The sequence below is a fragment of the Phodopus roborovskii genome, unplaced genomic scaffold (genome assembly GCF_943737965.1).
Source record: "Phodopus roborovskii unplaced genomic scaffold, PHOROB, whole genome shotgun sequence".
In the NCBI taxonomy this organism is placed as follows: Eukaryota; Metazoa; Chordata; class Mammalia; order Rodentia; family Cricetidae; genus Phodopus; species Phodopus roborovskii.
The window spans coordinates 27,263,783-27,287,699 of NW_026125391.1; the positions used below are offsets into that span (position 1 = coordinate 27,263,783).

General features: G+C 36.8%; 1 pseudogene; it reads left to right on the top strand.

Moving 5' to 3' along the window:
- Window positions 1-10,754: 10,754 nt before the first annotated feature.
- Window positions 10,755-23,706, top strand: LOC127214943 (synaptosomal-associated protein 29-like; annotated as a pseudogene).
- Window positions 23,707-23,917: the final 211 nt, after the last annotated feature.

The following is a 23,917-nucleotide window of genomic DNA, read 5'->3' on the forward strand; positions in this document are numbered from 1 at the left end:
GCAAATCACAGAGATCTGCTTGCCTCTGTCTCCTGAGTGCTGGGATTAAAGGCGTGTGCTACAACACCCAGTTCCTCTTTGTCTATTTAAAACCATTTTTTATTTTTTATTTTTTTTTGTCTACGTATATTTTAAAACACACTGTAAACCTTTAGAGGTTTTTCTTAATATGAATCTGTCTTTACTGTAAATCTTTATCTTCGTCTGGCCACAAGTCTTTTATCTGGTAAACAACAACATTGCTAAAATGAAAGTCATAGCTGTGTCAGCCACGGTTTACCAAAGATGGTGGCAGGTACTTTTACTGGCCAGCACAGAAAGCTGTGCTCACCGCCTTGGTCTGCGCTGCCACCCAGAAAGCATGCTGCTGGCTTGGAGATGTGGTCACTACCATTGCCATCTCTCATACACACCAATAAATTGTTAGCAGAGTTATTTAAAAGCTGTGCGGTTTTTTGCCGTTTATGCTGAGTCAGGAACCTTCCCTTAAAGGAGCCGCGCGAATATCTGCTTGTCTCTAGCAAGTCAGAGTCCAACCGAGAAAAATGTTGTTACCAAGAAACCTTGATTGTCTCTGTTCTTTTGTTTCTACAACCCTTTTTTAAGCTTTTGTTAAATTTTAAGTGGAAGTTCTTACTAGCCACGTGGGCGCCATCTGTAACGAGTATGGTTTTTCTGCCTGCCGCCGCCTGTCTGGTCCCACTGCCACGCCGCCAGCCCCAAATAATACACAGAGACTCTGTATTTGATACAGTACTGTTGGCCCAGTTACTTGTTTCTTATTGGCTAGCTCTGCCTTAGTTATTAACCCATTTGTGTTAATCTATGTATGTCCATGCGTTCTTCTTACCCATTTCCGCTGATCTACGTATTTCTCTTACCGGGGAGCCGGCGGCATACTGCTTTCTTCAGACTCTCCATCTTGACTCCTCCTTACTACTTCCTATTTCCTCCTTGTCTCCTAGTCCCTCCTATCTTCCTTTCCTATTGGCCAACAGTGCTTTATTATTAACCAGTATGAGAAACATATACAGAATGACATCTCCCATCATAGACATTTAATTAAAAATAGATTTTACGAATGTATGATTTTTCAAATATTAAATTAATCATATTTCAAAATGGAATTTTAAGGCATAAATCCACTTGACACTTTAAGATCATTTGACTACCTGTACAGTTAAAGAAGACAGATTCTGATGGAATGTTAAAACCTTTTACTCAATCTTCATACCTGTTTGTAGAGTGTCATATTGTTAAAGTAACCACAATGAAACTTAAGTCCTTAGTGATAAGTAACAATATAAAGAAATCACAGCATATTATCCATGAAAAGAATCAGACAGAATTATAAGATCTTAGAAGGTGTCTAATGCATTGTTTCATGTTTAAAATATTTTAGCAAAACAAATATATTTTGTATTTTTTATTGTACAATACTTGGATTTATTCAATCTAATTTTCAAGAGTGATATGAAGCTGGGCATGTCTTTAGTCCCAGCACTCAGGAGGCAGAGGCAGGTAGATCTCTGTGAGTTTGAGGCCAGCCTGGTCTACATAGTTCCAGGATCCAGGACAGGCTCCAAAGCAACACAGAGAAACCCTGTCTCAAAACAAACAAACAAACAAACAAACAAAAAACCCAAACAAACAAAAAAGTGATATAAATATTCAAAGTTTACTTTTGAGTTAATAGAAGTGCTAAGGGTATTCATATTGAGATATTGACAGAAGTTCACGCACAAGAAATTATTATATATAAGTTTTAATATTTCAAAACAGGAATTAATAAATCTCAGATGTATAGAGACATCATATGAAAATAATTAGAAGTCAGAAGATTTTAAATATGTAATTAGATATAAATTTACATTTATATTACAGGCATAATATGATATATAACACTGTATTCAGAAATAACTCCTTGGGTTCATGTATGTATGCAAGCATTGTGTGTGTGTATACATATGAACTCATGAATAAATATGCAAATACATATGTGTGGAAACTGGATGACCACTTCTGATGTTACCATAAAGAATGGCCTAAATCTTACTTATCCCCAGCTTTACATTGTCTTGGAGCTTACCAGTTTGGCTAGACAGGCTTGGCTTTGTGCACTAAGACACTTCCATCCTGTTTTTACATCTAACACACACTAGGCATAGTTGTATACAAATAAGGCAGGTGTATTTCTTCAAGTTCAAGGCCAGACTGGTCTACATAGAGAGCTCCAGGGTAGCCAAAATGAATAGTTAGACCTTGTCTCAAAAACAAATAGAATTAAACTTGGTCTTACAATAATGTTTTATAGCCAGAAATAAAGTGTAATTTTTAATTCAATATAGGCTTAGAAACTGTGTTTTTTCTGTTTCAAGAAAGTCAGAACACAGAGGAGCCTTTTCTGATGGTTTGCCAGAGTCCTAGTCTCACCTCCAACCACTGGAGGAGATAAGCTTGGGCCTATTTCTGGCCTGTTTTCCAGGAGCCTCCTGAGTCCTGCAGATTGCTCAGAGCCTATCCTGGGGGACCAGCCCATCCAGAGACTGCCAACTCCCTAGTTCCACCTGCACCCAGTGGAAGAGGAGAACTGTAAGGAGTACGGTTTTTTCCTCCCGCTGCCTGGTCTTGTCCTGCCGCTGCGCCAGCCCCAAATAACACACAGAGACTCTGTATTTGATACAATGCTGTTGGCCCTGTTACTTGTTTCTTATCGGCTAGCTCTGCCTTTAATTATTAACCCATTTCTGCTGATCTATGTATTTTCACATGGCCTTCTCTTACCGGGGAGGTGGCTGGCGTCCAGCTCTCTCCTGACTCTCCATCTTGACCCCTCCTTACTACTTCCTATTTCCTCCTTGTCTCCTAGTCCCTCCTATCTTCCTTTCCTATTGGCCAACAGTGCTTTATTATTAACCAGTATGAGTAACATATACAGAATGACATCTCCCATCAGAGAACCATGGGAGTATTGGGCCAGCTAGCACCCACTGGAAGAGAAATTTGGTCCCCTACTCACCAGGAGAAGGAGAGACCCCAAAAGTACAGACTGGAGAAAGGGATGGTTAGATGACAGTATAAGAACACAGTAAACAACTGAAAGATCAATATGATGCCACCAGAACTGAGGAACTCCACACCATCAAGAACTGAACATTTCACCATAGATGAGGCAAAAGAGAACAACCCTAAAAATAACTTTATGATAATGATAGGGACTCTCAAAGGTGTAAGGGAAAAATCCCTTAAATATATGGAAGAAGAAACAAACAAACAAAAAAAAATTCAAGAAATGGAGGAAATGAGAAACCAAAAATTGCAAGGCTTGAAAGCTGAAATAGAGAGAAAAAAAAAAAAAAGAAAGAAAGAAAGACAAAAAGAAAGAAAGCATGAAAGACAGAAAAAAAGGAAATCACAGTCTGAGGGAGTGCTGGAAATAGAAAAGCTAGGTAAACGATCAAGAACTACAGATGCAAGCATAACCAACAGAACATAAAAGAATCGCAGGCGTTGAAGATACACTACATAAAATGATCACTCTGGAAATCACGTAAATATAAATAACATTATATGGCTGAGTAGGTAGTACTTATTTACTAATATGTATGCTTATATCCATATATATGTAACAACAATTAAAGAAAAAAGTGATCACTCAGCTTTTAATGTAGTGATGGTAACTGAAACCAATGAAAAGATAATCCCACTTTTACCACCAGCAAAAAAAAAAAAAAAAAAAAAAAAAAGCAAAAACAAAACAGAACAAAAAAAAAAAAAAAACAAAAACAAAACAAAAAAACCTGTGAAATTGGGGGGAAATCCACAAAATAACACCACCAACAACAAATCCAAAACAAACAAGAATTAACAGTCAATGGTTATTAATATCTCTCAATATTAATAGTCTTAACTCAACTATAAAAAGACACAGTCTAACCAAATGGATAAGAAGACAGAACTCATCCTCCTGTTGTGTACAAGAAATACACCTCAACTTCAAAGACAGACACTACCTCAGAGTAGTCACCAGGAAATAATCAAATTGAGAGCTGAAATAAATTAATTAGAAACTAGGAAAACAATACAAAGAATCAATGTTACAAAGAATTGGTTCTTCAAAAAACAACAACATAGACAAACCTTTATCAAAACTAACCAAAGGCAGAGAGAGAGCATACAAATTAACAAAATCAGAAATGAAAAGCAGGACATAACAAAGGACACAGAAGAATTCCAGGGAATCTTCAGTTCATACTTTGAAAACCTGTACTCCACCAAATTAAAAAAATTAACAGAAAGGGATAATTATCTGTATAGATATCACTTACCAAAATTAAATAAATAACATATTAGCAATTTAAATGGATCTATAAATGCTAATGAAATAGAATCAGTTGTCAAAATTCTTCCAATACAACAATAACAACAACAACAACAAAAAACCCAGGGCCAGTTTCAGTGCAGAATTCTACCAGAAATTCAAGAAGAGATAATACCAATACTCCTCAAAGTGTTCCACAAAATACAAGTAAAAGTTTCATTGCCAAACTCTGTTTACAATGCTGCAACTACTTTGGTACTAAGCCACACAAAGACACAACTAAGAAAGAGAGCTACAGACCAATATTCCTCATGATCATAGATGCAAATACTCAATAAAATACTGGCAAATCAAATCCAAGAACACATCAGAAAAATCATCCACAATGATCAAACAGGTTTCATCCCAGGGAAGCAGCGATGATTCAACATACGAAAATCCTTCACTGAGGAATAGTTGGAGAAAATTACATTTACATACTGAAGTACTACACAGGAGAAAAAAAACAAAACAAAACAAAACAATGGAATCTTGAAATTTACAAGCAAATGGATGGAACTAGAAGAAACTGTCCTGAGTGAGGTAACCCATTCACAAAAAGACAAACAGGGTATGTATTCACTCATATATGGATTCTAGACATAGAGCAAAGGACCACCATCCTATTATCTGCACCAACAGAAAAGCTAGCAAACAAAGGCCCTAAGAGAGACATACATGGTTCCCCTGAGAATGGAAAGGGTCAGGATCTCCTGAACAAATTGGATGCAGGGGGTTGAGGGAGTTAGGAGAAAGAGAAGGGAAGGATGGGAGGGGAGAGGAGGACATGAGGAAATAAAAAGATTCAGTCAGGGAAAGTATAAAGGAGAACGAGAAAAAAGATACTGTAATAGAGGCAGCCATTATAGGTTGAAAGAGAAACCTGGCACTAGTGAAATGTCCAGAGATCTACGAGGATCACTCCTACTAACAATCTAAGTGGAGAGGCTACCTTAAATGCCCTCTCCTTATAATGAGATGATGACTACCTAATATGCCATCGTATAGAGCCTTCATCTAGTAGCTGGTAGAAGTAGAGCAGATACCCAAAGCTAAACACCAAGCCAAACTTCTTGAATCTAGTTGTAGAGAGGGAGGAGATATGAGCAAAAGAATAAAGACCAGGAAACCCACAAAAGCAGCTTACTTGAACAAAGGGGATCTCATTTATTCCAGTCTGATAGCGACAAAACCAGCATAGGACAGACCTAGACCCCCCTGAACATGGGTGTTAGTTAGGAGGACTGTGCAGTCTATGGGCCCTCTGGTAGTGGATCAGTATTTCTCTCTAGTATACAAATGGACTTTGGGAGCCCATTCCACATAAAAAGCATACTCTCAGCCTAGAGACTGTGCCTAAGCCCTGCTCCAAATGATATGACAAACTTTGAAGATCCCCCAAGGAAGGCTTTACCCTCCCTGGGGAGCCAAAAGGGGGTGGGATGGGGGATTGAGGGGACAGGGGAAGAGGGGAGGGTGAAGGAATTGGGATAGATGTTTAAAAACAAGCTTGTTTTAAGTTTAAATAAAAAATATTATCAAAAAGGAAAGAATCAGAATTCTGTAAACTTACCTGTTTACATGAAGCTCGTGTAGTGTAGTTTAGTGGAGGAGAATTTGCTTTCCTCATAATATACTAGTTTTTCTGCAATAACATACAAAGCACATCTTCTTCATGCAATAGCTAGACCTGGTTTATAACAATGAACTGATATAAAATGAGCCGTAGTGTCTGAGTAGGGACTGCTGGGGGTCCAGCCTACGCTCTAGTTCAGGTCCTGAGACAGAGAAGTAGCATTATTCAAGGAAAGATCTGATCACCAGATGGATTGTACTCAAGTGGCCCTGGATAGTTCCAGCTATCTTTATTTATACTTTTGTAGTTTTTTTTTTTTTTTTTTTTTACACAGACAGCTGTATTATTTGCTCCTATTTTGGACTGTTTAGAAATAATGCATTTTTAAAAATTATTTTTCTTATTTTACATATCAATCACAGTTCCCTCTCCCACCCTCCCATGACCCCTGACCAACCTCCCATCCCATCCCCCCTCCTACTCCACAGGGAGGTGATGCCTTCTAGGAGGGGCATGTTTTTCGAAATACATCATAATCATTATTAAAGCTCCCTTTGTTTCCCTTTATGTTTCCCCAAATGCACTTTCTCACCCCCTACATAACCTTATACTAGACAAAGAGTTCAGCATTTATTTTATTTCATTATTTAGAAAGTTTTAATTTATTTTTTCTTATTTTACGTATCTATCCCAGTTCCCTCTCCCTCCCTTCCTACCATGCCTCCTGACACCTCTTTTCCATTCCCCATCCACTCCCCAGGGAGGGTGAAGCCATCCAGTAGGGATCATCAAAGTCTGTCAAGTCATTTGGGGTAGGGCCTAGGCCCTCCCTAGTGTCTCTAGGTTATGGGGAATGTGCTCCCAAAGTCCTTTCATGTACCAGGAATACATCCTCGTTACGCTGTCAGAGTTTCCATAGGCTGCCCTGGCCTTCTAACTGAGTCCATATTTGGGGGATCTGGGTTGGTACTATGCCGCTTTCCTAGCTATCAGTCTGGGGTCCATGAGCTTCCCTATGTTCGAGTCAGGAAGAATATCAGTCTACCACAAGATGTAGCAATTCCACTCTTAGGCATACACTCAAAAGTTGCACATCCATGCAACAAAGATATCTGTTCAACTATGTTCATAGCAGCATTATTTGTAACAACCTGGAAACAACTGAAGAAAGGATAAAGAAAATGGGGTTACTTTTACACAATGGAATCCTTCTCAATGGAAAAAAATCATTGGAATTGTGAAATTCGCAGGCTAATTGATGGAACTATAGAGACCATCCTGAGTGAGGTAATCCCGTCACAAAGACAACCATGAGCCTTCATCCAGTAGCTGATGGAAAAGAAGCAGACACCCACAGCTAAACACTGAGACAAACTTCTGGAATCCAGTTGCAGAGATGTAGAAGTGATGAATAAAGGGGTCAAGAGTTCAGCGTTTTGTGCAAGCTTAACTAAATATCAAGCCAGACATGTCCTGCTCTTGAAGCACTTAAGTCAGCTAGCAGCTACTTGTGGTTACAAGTTTAAAAATTAATAGACATGGGTATAATGCTTTCAGGACTAGAATATTCAAACCCAGACAATTCTTTCACATCTGTAAGATATGTTTTTATACATTTTCCTTTTCTACAAGAGGGTATCATGCCTCAATCTCTCTATAATAGCAAACTTTGGACCTTTGGACAGCAGTCTTTTCCTATCCCATTATGTTATTCTTTTCTCACTAATATAATCTACTATGTACTCTAAAGAAGCATCTACCCATTCCACATTTTTCATTGAATTTTTTGCTCTTGGAGCATACTTTGATTCTATATGCTTGGTGTCCTGGAAACCTACTCTCAACAGCTGGCATTAAGTTTATTCTTGAGGCTTTCCATATCCTATGTATGCTTGTCTGACTCTGCTTGCCAGAACTGTGAAACATGGTTAATATTCCAAATGTCGTTTTCTCATATAAGCTTGTCTATATTGAGTCAAAAACTTCCCCAGGATTAGAAGTTGTAGTTAGTAATTCCACATAAGAAATTTTTGAAGCATTAACCACCTAGTGAATCTTAGGGGAAAACATTTGAGAAATAAAAAAAAAATTACACGGAAAATTACAGCTCTTACATTGTGTGACTAAGTAAAACCAAAAACCACCCAATGAATCAATATGGCAATGAGAGAGAAAAGAGCCTGAAAGCCACATGAATTCTGCACATTTCTATGCTTTCCCATGGTCTACTGGTACTTGCCAAATGAGAATCCATTTCCATTGTTGCTTTGTAATAAGGAAACCCTATGGACAGGTAGTCATATGCTGATCCAAGAATAATCTGCATTCCAGACAACTCAGTACAATACAGATGATGGAGGAAGCTTGGGACATCTTGGGAAGTGACTAGGAACTGTGAGTCATAATTGTGAAGACTAATGAGGACATTATTCGATGGATGTTCAGGGAGCTGAGCTTTAAAGATTGTTTGGGAAGTGCATTAGAGCAAGATAGTAAATGAATCTAAATTGGACTGTGTTCATTTTCCACAGAAATTGTTAATGCTTTGGGATACCAGGCTCATACAGAAATAGAACAAGGAAAATTCTGTTCCCTGCTATATGACCAAAAATATTTTTGCTGCTTAAAATATATTAAGACAAGTCATACAGAACAGTCTGCTTAACAGTGAAATTCTGAAATCAATAGTCAGAAACATCACAACAAAGAAAAATGAAAAAGCCAGACACAGAAGTTGGCCCTGCAGCTTTTGCCTTGGGGTTTTCTGCAAACTTCAATGACAATGAACTTCTTATTGATGGAATAAAGGAGAGAGGCAAGGCTTTGGGTTTAGTTTAAAAGAAGATGCTGTGTAAATCTGGAGCAACAAAATGTGAACCAAAACAAATTACACACAAGGAAGATTATACCCCTTCAACCTTACCCAGAGTGGAAAGGGAATAAGAAAAAGTACAAAAAGAACATGATATCTGAACACACACTTTTGAGGTCTTGGGGAATTTCTTTCCATTACATAGCTTGAATCCTTAAGGCAGAAATAGAATCTGAGGTTTTCATGCCTTCCAATGTTTGGGTGCTCCAAATGTAGACTTTTGTGGAGAATGACAGCAACAACATGGTTATGAGAACAATCACTGAACAATGTTTATGAGATAACACAAACCAACAATGCACAATGCTACATCTCAGAAATTTGAAAGGTAAGAAAATAGGAAAGCATACATATATATATATGTATGTATATATATATATATACACATACATATATACACATATATATGTATGTGTATATATATATACACATATATGTGTATATATATATATATATATATATATATATATATATATACATTCTACAGACTCACCCAACATACAGGATAGCAATAGTTTCTTTCCACCAAATGACAATTCAGTTATCCTTTCACTTCTTTAAAACAGAAACCAAATTCATGTAAAAGGTGAAAAATATCTTTACAATGTTAGGAAGTATAATTATATTTCCTGAAGTATGTGTCCATTGAAGATATTTTTAAAGGTTAAAAATGAAAACAATTTCAAATATGTAATAAGTGAACAGAACTTTACTAGTTAGTTTGGAAATTGTGTGATTCTAGAAAGAAAAGCATAAAATCCAAGAGGTAACATGAGAGATGGGATATCAATTTTGATAATCACATTAGTAACTTAACAAGTACTTATTGCTAACTAACCCCTCTAGTAATATTAAATTTATAGAGTTAAAATAGTAAGCAAAATAAATTTAAGGTATCAGGAATATACAGATTAAGTACAGGGGATAACTATGAATTAAGGTGTACCCTTGACTATTGATTTGGAATTGAGATAAAAATTTTGATTAAATTTGTATTTCACTTATTATATAACCATGTGATCTAAAAATAGCTGTAAAACAAGTAAGAATATACAGAGTCACAAAAGATATAGTAGCATCAAGGACTGTCAGTCAACCACTGGTTCTAAAGTTATTTATGTAAGGATAATGCTTCATTTAAGGACTTGGCAGTCTTTGCAATGAGTTTGGACATTATCCTAGCAAAAGGGAACTAAGAAAGAAATGCAGTGAAAATATTAGTGAGTTTGTACATTAGGAATACAGTCTGATTAAGTATCAAAAGTGCAAAACAGATCCCCCAAACTGGAAAGCTTTATACCTGTCTAAGAAAGAAGAGCTGATTGCCTATATGTGATATAGCAGTGCATATTAAAAGAAGTATATCAAGGGCAGGACAGATAATTCACTCAATAAAGTGCCTACTGTGCATTCATGGGGTTCTTATTTTAATACTTAAATGCATTAAAAAAATCATTATGCCATGCATCTGTAACCCTAGTGCTTGAGAGACAACTACAAATGGACCCCAAGAGCTTATTAATCATCTACTTTAGCCAACTCTTGAGCTTAAGGATCAGTGAGAGACAGTTTCCACCTATGGTCTTCTCTCTCTCTCTCACATACACACACACACACACACACACACACACACACACACCACACCACACCACACCACACACACACACACACACACATATACATGCATACATTCAAAAACATAGTAACATATAAACTATATACTTATACAGAAAAAGGGAGAGAAGGAAAACAGAAAAAATAAATTTGAATATGTGAATATATTTTTCATGATATTGACATAGTAATGATGCCCTAAACACTATTTTTTTTTTTATTTTAATCATTAAAAATACTACAAATCGAGCAAGTTTGCCTGCGGGCGCTGGGCTACAACTCCTGGCCCAGTCGCCCCTCCTGCTTCCTATGTCCAAGCCATTGCTGGCACCATGTCCAGCTACCCCAAAAGCCATAAACCTTCCGACGACGTGGAAGACAAGGACATCCAGCCTTTCCCGTGGAAGGACGCCTGCGACCCGCCCGACAGGTCAAACGAGCTGATGGACCATCAGCAGTACCTGCCACAGGAGGTACTAGACAGGGAGAGGCTATGGCCCCCAGCACTAGCAGGTCCTTGTCCCTCATGTATGAATCTGATAAGATCGGAGTTGTCTCTTTTGAGGAGCTGGTCCGGCAGCTAGGAGTCCTAGAACACAGGGATAAAATGGTAGACAAGATGGATGAAGATTTGAAGATGAGCCAGAAACATATCAACAGTATTAAGAGAGTGTTTGGAGGATTTATCAACTACTTCAAATCCAAGCCCAACAGTAGATTGAAGGAAGCCATAAATACAAGTAAAGACAATGAAAGCAAGTACCAAGCCAGCCACCCAAATTTCAGAAGGCTGCATGATGAAGACCCGATCCCCAAAGGGCCTGCTTCTGCTGTGACTGCTGAGGTTTACCCAAAGAACTCAAGCCTTCGAGCTTATCACAAGATTGACAGCAACCTAGATGAGCTGTCCATGGGATTGGGCTGACTCAAAGACATAGCCTTAAGAATGCAGACAGAAACTGAGTGCAGGATGTCATTCTTGACCAGCTAAAAACCAGCGTGGACAAGTTAGATGTTAATATAAAAAGCATAGAAAAAAAGTGCAAAGGAATTCTACTCCGTGATTATACAGTATGTAATTTAATGTGTGTGTTCAAATGTGGGTCTTAAGAAATTTTAGTTTCCATGGGGAAAAAATGTGTATGTTACACATTTGGGTAAGATCAACACCTCTCAAGTTTTGTGAGCTATCTGTCGAGTTGTAGACTGATTGTGAATGCCTTGAGCTTTTGATTACTATGCAGGAAGGAGAAGAGAACTGTGTTTCTTTCTTTTGTGAGTATATGCAAAGATGGCGGCAGGATGTCAGTGTGGTAATTACTGCCTTCTAATTTACTCCATTGCTGTGTTTCTCACTTCAAGGCCTTACTGTGAATTCAGAAGTGAAGGGACCCTGGTTTGTGGCAGAGGGAAGGGTCCTTCCACATCTTTGTATGTCAATCATTGTGGACATGCCTACACTAACACTGAGCACATTGTAGCTTTCTCCCCCTGAAAAGAAGCCATGTCACATCCAGAAATGGAATGTGTTGCCTTCATTACTCTCCCATCCTGTCCTCTGTTCTTGTCCTGTATTTCAGTAGAAGGACCTAGAACAGAACTGTTGGACATGACACCTGAAAATGTGGGGGAATTGGATGAGTCCTTTTCCCCACCTACTATCATCTCATACTTTCCATCTCTGGTGGGGACAGATTTTCTTCACTGGTTCAACATCACTGAGTAGGTTGATAGGGAACCCCTGTGGTGTTTGTGAGCCTTGAGTATCACACACACACAAAAAAAAACCTTTCCACTGAGCCCTCTGCCTCTGGAATAAGTACCATGACAGTGTTTATTTGGTACCTGGAGAACCCCCATCTATTCCCTGTGTTTCTACAAAGTTCCCACCTAGTTTGAGGACTTAGATCCACAAATGATATTAGCCTTCTTTAAGACAACCTGACCAAGAAGCACCCCAGGTACCGTTTTAGCTAGCTAGGCATGCCCATTCCCTTCATCTTCCAAAATAAAATATTTAGAAGAATTAATTAAAATTGATTTCTGCAATTTTCCTTGTGTTGTTGGTACTTCCAATAAAATCATTGAAGCCAAAAAAAAAAAAAAAAAAAAAAAAAAAAACAAAACACTGCAACTCTCCATTAAAAAATTAATAAGCAAATGGCTGTAATTTTGGTGCAACATTTACCAATAAAAGACAAAGCTAATGAAGCAACAATAACCATGAAAAGTACTTGTGACAGAGTCTGTTTTATAAACTGATAAGCAATTTTTAAAGTCAGAATTCCCTATTGATTTTGCACTTTGAAATAAAAATAGGGTAAGTTAAACGTTTGAAGGTTTCTGAATATTCCAAGTTTTATACTTCAGAACTTTTCTTTTGAAATGCTTTATGTGAAGCTGAATTTACTGATGTCCTCAGCTGTATAAATTAATCTAGTGTTCTTATGTCAAAGAACAGAGTAGAGAGAGAGAGAGAGAGAGAGAAAGAGAGAGAAAGAGAGAGAGAGAACCTCAATAATTATAAGCTTTTAAGTTCATTTTGTCTCAATATTTCATCTATAAAGTTTCATATTTTCGAATATCTGCCTAAAATTTGACAGTTTAGATCAAGGAAAAATGCCCAATGATTTGTGAGTTTAACAATCTTGTCTCACATTACAGAGATTCCCAGAAGCTAGAGAGTCAGTCTCTTTTTGGACTTTATCTGGTAGGAAAATCATGCTAAAACTAAACAAGCAGAATAATCTGGAGAATTATGTGGGCATGATTAAAGAAAGGTATCCAGGAAAAATAATCAAGAATAGATGGAAATATTTGATACACGTCTAATCTAATACTAATTTTCAGTGTTAAAATTCATTTGTATTCATTACTACCATTCTTGAAAGAAGCTAAGAAAATATACCTGAGAGGACAAGACCAGGCAGCAGAAACACATAGAGACAGCCTACATGAACGAGGAGGAGCCAATGGGCCACCAAACTGATAGCTGGGAAGCAAGCATGGGACTGACTCAGGCCCCCTGAATATGGGTCTCAGCCAGAAGGACTGAGCAGTCTAAGGGACCTCAGACAATGGAGCCAGGATGTATCCCTGGTGCACAAAAGGACTTTGCGAGCATATCCCCCATGGAGGGATAGCTGCCTTGATCTAGAGACAGGAGGGAGGCCCTGGTCCTCTGCTTCACATGACCTGTCAGATCTGCATGACCCCAACTGGATGGCATTCCCCTACATATGGAATTGGGGTTGGGGGATGGGAGGGGAGGGTGGTTGGGGTGCATGAGAGAGGGCAGAGAGGGTAAAAGGAAGGGAAGGAGGAGGGAGGAAGGGAGGGAGGGAGAGGGAACTGGGATCGACATGTAAAATAATAAATTAAATTAAAAAAAATGCTTTGACTCCAAAATTTAAGTTCAAGGACAAATTACTGGTGAAAAGGATTTCTATTTTTGTTTCCACAGAAAATGAAAAGATGTGGATTCCTTCCAGACTAATGTGGTTTGATCAAGCCAGACTGCCTAAACAGAGTACCAGGTGTTCCTACATTCAAAACAGCTGGAAAAAGCAGCCTTACAGTCCACAGCCAGGATTTCTGAATCTTCTTCGAATCCCCCATGACAGCCCTCCTTACCAGCAGGAAGTAGTTTGGAAAGAACAACGCCCAAATTCCCAAATATTGTCTATAAATGTTTGTTTTCATTTAAATGGACTTGGTTATATAAAATAAATAAAAAAACGAAATTAAAAAAAATAAAAAAAATAAAAGGAAATTAATTCTATTATAGGTCATAAAACACTATCTTTTGAGAAAACCAGCTGACATCTCATCAGATCACTTACCTCTACTCACAAGAGACCTATGAAATCAGATATGCTGCCTGCTCTTGTTCCCTCATAGAAGGAGGAGTCAATTGGATTATTGCATCTTCACCAGAGATTCAGGAGGCTCCCTCTTGACCCCATGGACATTTGTATTTAATTTTACTTTACTTAGAACTGGCCTCATGTACTTGGGAAGTGATAGAGAGGAAACATTGTGGGAAGTTATCTGAAGGAGGTACTTAACCTGTATACTTGTGGAGATGTCATTACCCATGATAGAAGTAAGATTCCTCAATGGTGTGGCCACTTTGGGGTCCTCCACACTGTTGTAATCCCCCATCCCTGATCAATAAGTAAACCAATAAACTTTAAGTTCACTTATACCCAAACTCATACCTTGGTGGAATTATGTTTTTGTGTGTACTCAGCAGCTTATAAAGAAGAGGTAATTATTTGTTCACATCTTCCCAAGGAAAAAATTTTCACATCATATTTGTTCACATAGATATTTCCAATATTTTTCTTTCCTTTTTATTAAATGTCATTTCGTTTAATGGAGTTTATTGGTTTGTTTTATTTCATGTTTGGCATGATCTCATTATACACCCCACATGTCACCTAGCTCATGATGTTATTACCTCTGCTTCCCAGTGCTGGGTTTGCATATGCTCACCTCCATACCCACCTTCAGTTACCATATTGGATAGAGGAAATTATATCTGGTTGGTCTATAATCTGTTGCTGTTTCTTAGAGGCCTCTTCTTTTCCGTGGTCAAGTAAAGTCTGAGCTACTTGAGCACTTCCAAGTTTAGTCTTTTAAAACTGAACCTCCAGAAGAGTAGAAAGACATTAGAATCCTCATCTTGTGAACTCTCAAATTGACATACTCTCCAGACCAAATACCAGTAAGTGGAAACAAGTTTCACTCATAGTACCAGCTATTGGCAATGATAGTTGCTAGAAGGAAATACAGTTTTCTTTAAGTGTTACTCCTGATAAATCAACCGTGCACTAGTGATAGGCCACACATTCATTAAAAAAAAAAAAAGTATTTGTAGCACAATTTGACTGGATTGTTGGGGAAAAGTGACTTAAAGTAGGTAAGGAAAGGGTGTCCATCTGGGAGGAGTGGAGGAGGTTGTTGAATTTAATAAAAATATATTGTACTAAATTCTAAAAGAACAAAAGTATTGTGATAGTGGGGACAGTGGCAGACATGACCTGGGGGAACTAGGTCTGTAGAAGGGGCCCAGGATAGCTCTCGTGCTTGCTGGACAGTCACAGAGAGCATCTAGAGGCATTCTTTGGACCAGGAACCTGCTGGTGTTCATCTGTCTCTGTTGTAAGTTATTTCTCCCTTAATAAACATCTTTTGGCCTATCTATTTTCCCAATCCTTATTAAACCATGATAAACAAATAAAATAAATTTCTAACATGCATTCTTGACTTTATTTGATATATTTTCTTGAACACTTAGAAGGTGTGAATAATTCTATCAGTAATCATATGAGCCACACAAGTGAAGCCATAAATGCAAGAAATTCAAATGTGGATGAGCAATTGAAAAGAAACAGGAGAGAACTCCCGATGAAGTAATGTTCACACTCTAGATCTAAATGTAGTAGGAGAAATCAAAAGTAAAATATTAAAGTTTGGAACTGACTCCATGTAGAGAAATAAGTAAAAATTGAGTTAAGATAGATAAAAAGAGTATGGGGAACATGGACTTTTGTCTAAGAACATCAATTAGACAGAGATTATAATAGCCTGAGCAGTCTATATTTGTCTTGAGTAGGAAACAGGCTTTGGAATATTTTGATGGGAGCAGATCAGCTGTCAGAGAAGATGACAATAAGGAGAGTGTAATGGAAGGCCAAAGGGAGAAGAGCATGCCAGCACTGTTGCTTTCCAAGAAAGAAATTCTAAGATTACAAGTTTATTTGGAAAGAATTTAAATGCTTAATTTCAGCAAATGTGCTGTCTTTCACATCTTTTGGTGACACACATATCTTGAATGTCAAATAACACTTCAAAGTCAGGCAAAGGCAGACAGATCTCTGTGAGTTCAAGGCCATCTTGGTCTATACAGTGATTTCCTGATCAGTTAATAGTGTATAGAAAAACATGTCTTCATCACCACTACCCTGCAAAAGAGTGCTTTGAAATACTCAGGAGTGCTTACATATAGTCACAGTTTTATTAGGCAATTGAAAGCATTTCAGTCTCGCATTTCACATGTAGGCATTGGGCCATGATGTGGAGGTACACATACATACATACATACATACACACACACACACACACACACACACACACACACACACACACACACAAAAGGAAAAGATATATTACATACCATCTTCATTGCATTTATTAATAACTTTGATTTTTTGTTGTAAAAGAGTATGCCTTGGCAGAAGAATCTGTGACCTAAAATGATTTTGAGAATATGACCACCTATAGAAAGGTTTTCTCTCTACATATTTAGAATGTGTCATTATATATTGAGGATACCTACATATGTGATACAATACCCATATATCTGTGCTTGAATTCCTCGATAATCAGTATCAAGGAAAAGTGAATGTGATAATCAACATTAGATAAGAAATTACTGGTATAGTGTTTGAGTAATTTAAAGAGGAATGCTGGGACAGAAAAAATACGTAATTTCACATGAAAAGAACAGTTGACTAATTACTTTTCCCATTCGTTATGAAGTGCGAGCTTGGAAAAAAATCAAAAAAAGAAGAATATGAAGAAAGAAAGTAGAAAGGAACCTTGACTGGAACACAATGTAATGGAGTCCTTCCTGTAAGACCCTCTTTATCTTGTCTGCAGTTTATCCACACATTCAAACAATTGTAGAACAACCAGTACATTATGTGAAAAACACATATTATTAGTTTTGTCCTTTTACTAGCTTATTATGTCATGGAATAACTATCATTTCATGTAGCAACCAATTCTTTTTTTCCTCTTTAACAATATTTAATTCAAATCCAAAAGTTTAGTATAAGCCATTTGTAAGATGATTTTCCTATTTTCAAAAGCTTTAAAGGGAAAAGCTCATAGATAGCTCCATAAAGGAGCCTTTTAACCAAACTCTATTTGTGTCACTATCAGTAGTTTACATCCTTCCCATAATCATAATTCATATTCATGAATTTGAATCAGGATTTCTAATGTAACCACTTAACAATGCTTAGTAACAGCTTGCTTCTTAAAATGGCAAACATGAGTTTACATCAGATTATTCATTATGCTTGTTGATGTTATTCAATTAAATGTATAAACTATCCCTTATATAACTCTAAGAAAATCATGTTTTTGCCATGTGTCATTTGTGATTGTATACAACTTGAATGCATAATAATTTTACTTATGTGACCTTGTTTAACCATTGAAATATAAATTGTCTGTGGCTCTAATATAAGTTAGCTATTACATGCCACTTTAGTCAGCCTCATTCATTGGCTCCTTTCTCTTAGGTCTTGCTGCCTCTAGAATGGTAACACTAGTAAGATATTTTATTAAGCATATAACAGAAAACTGTAGGTCTTGTTTTCCTATACAATTCCATGCATTTAAGGACTAAACCTGGAATACAGAAACATTTCAAGTATATTTTAACTTTTTTCTGTATTTAATTTATAGATTCCTGTTTAAGGATAGGTGAATACATAAATATAGATAGCACAATCTGTATAAAATAGGCAAATATTTACCTTTACTATTGCCTTTTATGTATTACACAGATAGCCAAGTTATTTTTTAGCACAACTGTATTAGTAATGCTGATTTGTAAATTCCTTCACTCACTAGAGATCTTCTAGTGATAGCCAAGTAACAAAGGTTGAAATTTATTTTGCATGACAACTTTTTGAAAGAAATATTGCATTATAAATCCTATCAAAGAGTATTAATTAATTCATCATGCCATAAGTTATCCTTACTTCATTTTTCCTAGTTCTCCCTTTTCTTATTTTCTAAGCACATATGATAAAGGTGTATGTGCGCCAGTGTGTGCACATGTGCAAACACACACACACACACACACACACACACACACACATCCTATCACACACATGTATATATCAAGAGTCTCTTTTTTGTCCTTTTGTCAAGCAGATATTAAATTAATATAACATCTTCATGGTAACGCTTTCTTTTTCTTTCTTAAAAATTTCATGTGCATAGCCACTCTGTGATCTAAAGATTGCAGACAAGAACATTCAAAGAACTTGATCTATTACATTCAGTATAGCATTGTCAATTTTGCCACTTGTTTGTCCTTAGTCTCAGCAAATCAGTTTATTAACAACTATAAAACTGAAATTCTTTGTGTGTCATAACTCTGTATAAACTTTTCTTAATAAATCTTGTGCCTTATAGTTCCAGTGTTCAATGTGCCAACTTCTGTTAAAACTAAGTATCTCACTGTATCCCTAATGGAAAAGAGCTAGTGAAACAACCCACTGTTCATTACAAGCCTGTTCCTATCCCATCTCCCATTGTGAATGTATTAGCTTACTAGTTATTTAATGAATTGACAGGGTTAAAATTGAAGTTATGATAAGACATTATATGCCTAAAGTTTTCTGCATTTTATCACATATGTCATCCTTAATCAAAGAAGTGACAGTAAAACATTTCAACTTTTCCATTTTGAGGAAAAACCTTGACTTTGTTGTTGCTGTTGTTGATTCTTAGTCCTTCACTACTGTAATTATCTAATCTGCACAGGTTCTGCGGCTCTAGGTATTGTGATGGTAAGAGAGTAACAGTGCCTCCCCCTGGTACAGGTGCCTAACATGTCACATTACATATTTACATCAATGACAGGAAGGGACTATTGGTTAAAGACTTGGCCCTTGTCTGAATTTTGGGTTCTGTCTGGAGAAGATGCATGGCTTTCATAAAAGTAAGCACAAGTCTACAATGCAATGTTTCACCAGAAAATCTCAGCCCTATTTTTAAACTATGTCTAATACTTAAGGGTTCTTAGGAACTAAAATGTATTTATGGATCATTTTCATTTGAGCTTGAAAGGGGCTATCTACTTGTACAGGAAAATATTTTAGGTCAGAGAAAGCTGACACTGAGAGAACCATATGTGAGAATCCAAAGAATTGAGTCCCTTGATACCATGTAGTGTTTGCTTTTCTTCTATTAGCTGTAACAAAAGTTTTATATAATGTTATGTTTCAATATGCCTCAGGTATGGTTTCGTTTTAAGGAAAAGAAATGCCCATGCAATTATACAGCAGGGCAAGAGCTTGTCCTGATATCAGTGTAAATGTAGTAGCTTGAGTGCTAATTAAAATATTATAGAATTCTAAGCTATACTTTTTTTTTTTCAAAATTTATCCTAAATAGATGATAAACTTAAAGCACAGAGAAATCAATTAATTCATTCAATATACAATACATATACATACAGAGTTGTCAGCAGTTGTAAGAACTTTGAATGGAAGTGAACATTTGCCAGTACTGATCCCAACTATTCCTTCTTATACAGTGGTTCTCTCTGTCACCTAAATTAATGTTTATTTTAAGAAGGAAGACATCTTAACCTTGTAGTTTAACAAATTTCATTTGTGTGTTGTATTGAATTGTAATGCAAATGTATTATTTTTCCTATCTCCCATAGTGATTGCTTTACTAGAATTAATCCCAAGGAAATCACCTTGAACATTGGGCTACACTTTCTTGCATGCCTCTATGAATGGTTCACCTTTTCTTTCTGTGTTCTGTTTCAAACTTCTTACACTGATAGAAAAACATCTCTAAATTGCATAGAAAGTATTGCCTCTCATTTCTCATATGTGAGATACCACCTTCTCTGTAATGAACTGGTTGCTTAGTTCACTCAGGCAGTTGCTTTAAAAGATTAGTCTTATCAAGTAAATGATGCAGTAAATTAATAAATTCTAATACTTCAGCATAACTTACTTATTCTATGGGAATGAACAAAGTTAATAGCTATTTGTCATTGCACCACATAAATGAATTAGTAGTGATTTACAAGATATGCTGAGAACAAACTAATTCTTACCTAAAATGTTATGTGAGGTTATTTGTTCTATTCAAGTCAAGGGCTTCTTCTATAATGCCATTCTACTGTTAGATGTACATATAATGATATATTTTCTGACAAATCCTCTTGAGAGATAATAGGTATTATACAAAGAGTTCCATGATTGAGAAAGGGACCTTGGGATAATCTTCTAGAGGTGGTGTTGAGTCACACAGCCTGGTGAGAAAGCGGGAGCAAAAGCAAGTAAAAGAAAATAAATGCGGATTGAGGCTCTGATAATTTCAAATGTTTATATGTAGTTTCCAATGATATTCCTATATTCAGAGGACAGTTACTGATATTAAATTAGAAGATAACAGTGCTACTGAAGTTCAGTGTCTGATATCTATCCCCTTTAAAGCCCTTTAAAAGGCTTCTTTGTCCTAATAAATAATTCTGTGATCATGGTTTATTAGAATCATTTGAGTACATATTCTTCCCATTGTTCTGTCATGAGTTCCCATGATGTGTATGGAAACACATACCAGTAAGTGGAAATAAAAATTTACTTAATCTTCTGTTTTATGATTTGCTAATCAAGGCATTCATTACATAAACGAAAGATATGTTTTGGAGGTGCTAGTGTCATTGAAATTATAAACCACATTATCATTGGAGATAGCCTTGATTAAGGAGCTAATTATAGAAAGGACAGGTAGTTATATTCCATAGGCAGAAAGATCTGTCATGAGCTTTCAGGGTAACATCTGATGGATAAATATTTTAAATAATCAACAAATATTAATTGGGTAGTATCTGTGAAAGTTCTGGATCACATGGGAAGCCTTTGTAAAAATTCAAGTTAAAACCAAATCAAAATAATAGCTTGGATATAATGCATGTGGACATAACAAGGAAATAGCACATATACCTGCATAAGATGAAGCCACTTACAATTTGAAACAGGAGTGTGGGAGAGGTTTCCAAGTCCTCAGCCCTATCTGAAGAACTTTTGGTAGTTAATGGCTGTTAAAGGAGGGAGAGTCATGTTTCTTTTAAGACTAGCTTTGGGTAGTTTCCCCATGCAAAAGTGAATGGCCCTACAACCATGTGCATATGGTCAGTACTAAATGGATTGAAAAAATATTTATAGAGTAAATGGCCGGTTTCTTTGGTCATATTCAAAGAAGTGGTATGCTTGTATCATATGGTAGATTTAATTTTATCTTTTTAAGAATTCTCTATGCCTTCCCCGATAAAATTGATGAGTACCTTATATGCCATCCTAGAGCCATCATCTAGGAGCTGATGAAAGCAGAAAAAAGACACTCACAGCTAAACGCTGAGCTGAACTCCTGGAATCCAGTTGTAGAAAGGAAGGAATAATGAGTAAAGGGGTCAAGACCAGGCTGGAGAAACCCACAAAAACTTCTGACCTGAACAAGGGGAAGCTTTTGGATTCCTGCCTGATAGCTAGGAAACCAGCATAGGACAGTCCAGACTCCCTGAATGTGGGTGTTAGATCGGAGGACTAGGCTATTTATGGGGCCTCTGGTAATTGATCATTATTTATCTGTAATATACAAATGGCCTTTGAGAGCCCATTCCACGTAGAGGGATACTATCTCAATCTAGACACATGGGAGAGGGCCTAGGTCCTGCTCCAAATGATATGACAGACTTTAAAGAATCCCCAAGGAAGGCCTCACCCTCCTTGGGGAGCAGAAAGGGGGTGGGATGTGAGTTGGTGGGGGGGAATAGGAGAGGAAAGGAGGGTACAAGAACTGGGATTTACATGTAAAATAAGCTTGTTTCAAATTTAAATCAAAACATAAAAAAAAATATTCTCCATAGTGATTTTCAGAGTTGTTTGCAATCGCACCAGCACTGGGAATTCTCCATTCCTGATACTCATATACCGGGCAGCATTGGTTGTCAGTTTTTTTCCTGATCATAGTCATTCTTATTGGAGTAAAATGGGATCCTATAGTGGCTTTAATTTGCAGCTCCAAAATTGTGAAAAAATGTTGAATACTTTTTGAGATATTTGTTAGCCATATCTAGTTCTTTTGGGAACTTAGTTCAGAGCCATAGCCAATTTTTTAAAAACTTGGTTTATTGTTTATTTGTGGTTTTTGTTGTGGCTCTTCCTTTTGTTAGTTCTTCATATATTATGGGTATTAATTTTCTATCACATATGTAACTGATAAATATTTTTTCCCACTCTGTGGGCTTTCTCTTCCCTCAGTTCTCTGTTGTGTACAGGACCTTTATAGATTTTCTGTTTCACTTATTCACTGTAGCCATTTGATTCTGAGCAAATGGATTCCTATTTAGAAATTCCCTTCCTGTACCTATGTCAGGTAGGACAGTGCCTGTGTTTTCTTCTAGTGTTTCATTCATTTTAAGTTTCACACTGAGGCCTTTTATACTTTATGAGATGATTTTTGTGCTGTGTGTTAGATATGGGCCTAATTTGAATCCTCTATGTGTAGATACCCAGTTTTCTTGGCACCTTTTGTTGAAGATGATGTCTTCTCTGCTGCATACATTTTGGGCAATTTTTCTAATTTTCTGCATTACATTATTGGGAAAATAAACTTTAGGAGGCAAAGGTGCTGTCTAATTTGCATTCCTATATATTCAGAAGATTGTACCTGAGAAGATGTCTTACAAATACATACAAGACATGGATATAGAAGACTTTGAACTTAACCTTAACATGAGGTAAGTGGTAAATATTATCATATGTATCAAAAGGAAAGCAGAAATTCTCCATATTAAAATAATTTCATTTAAACATTATTTCTCTGTTACAGTGACATGATTTGTAATACTAATTTTCCCCCTGGTTCTTGGAGAATATTAGCCAGGCATAATCACAAGATTCATCTTAAGAGTTCTATTTTTGTGGTAATATCTTTCTTGTACAAATAAAGCCTGCCAGAATGTCAGAGAATGGAGCTTGCCGCCACTAGCTAACCATAGAGGTCTGGAGTTCTGGACAGACAGGCAAGAAGTGGGATAGCTGAGCAGAAGCAAGATATAAACCCAGAGAAACAAGAACTCACTCTCTTGTCTGTGGTGATGCTAAGGGTTAAGGTATGGCAGTGGCTTGCTCCTTCTTCTCTCTGATCTCTCAGCATTTTCCTCTATATCGTACTCCGAGTTTTTACTACATAGACCAATCAATAACTCCATTTGCATATTCCTTCTGGATCAAAGAGTTGCTATACTGCAAACCTTTTTTAAGGGAGTGTCTCTTTTCTAATATGGTGGTATGGAGGAAAAAATGAACACAGTGCTCACTTCCTGTTTTCTATTTGTAACATTGTATCTCAATGCATACTCTGTAACTTTAAGCTTGTTAAACATTTTTTTTTCATTCTCAGCACACAATAAAAGATGAATTAATAGTGAAGGCATACACCGTGTCCTAAACCCATCTGTGACTCATTTAACCCTGGTGCCATCATATTCCTCAACATAACTTGAACTTTAGATCACAAGAGTGAAGTATGTCAGTAGGTCTGGCATCTGTTTCTAGATCATCTTTCTTATTCAAGCAGGAATTTCATTCTAGGATTATATGCATTAATATCAGCACCAATTTTCCTTTGTTACTGACTAGTTTTCTAGCATCAGTTACAA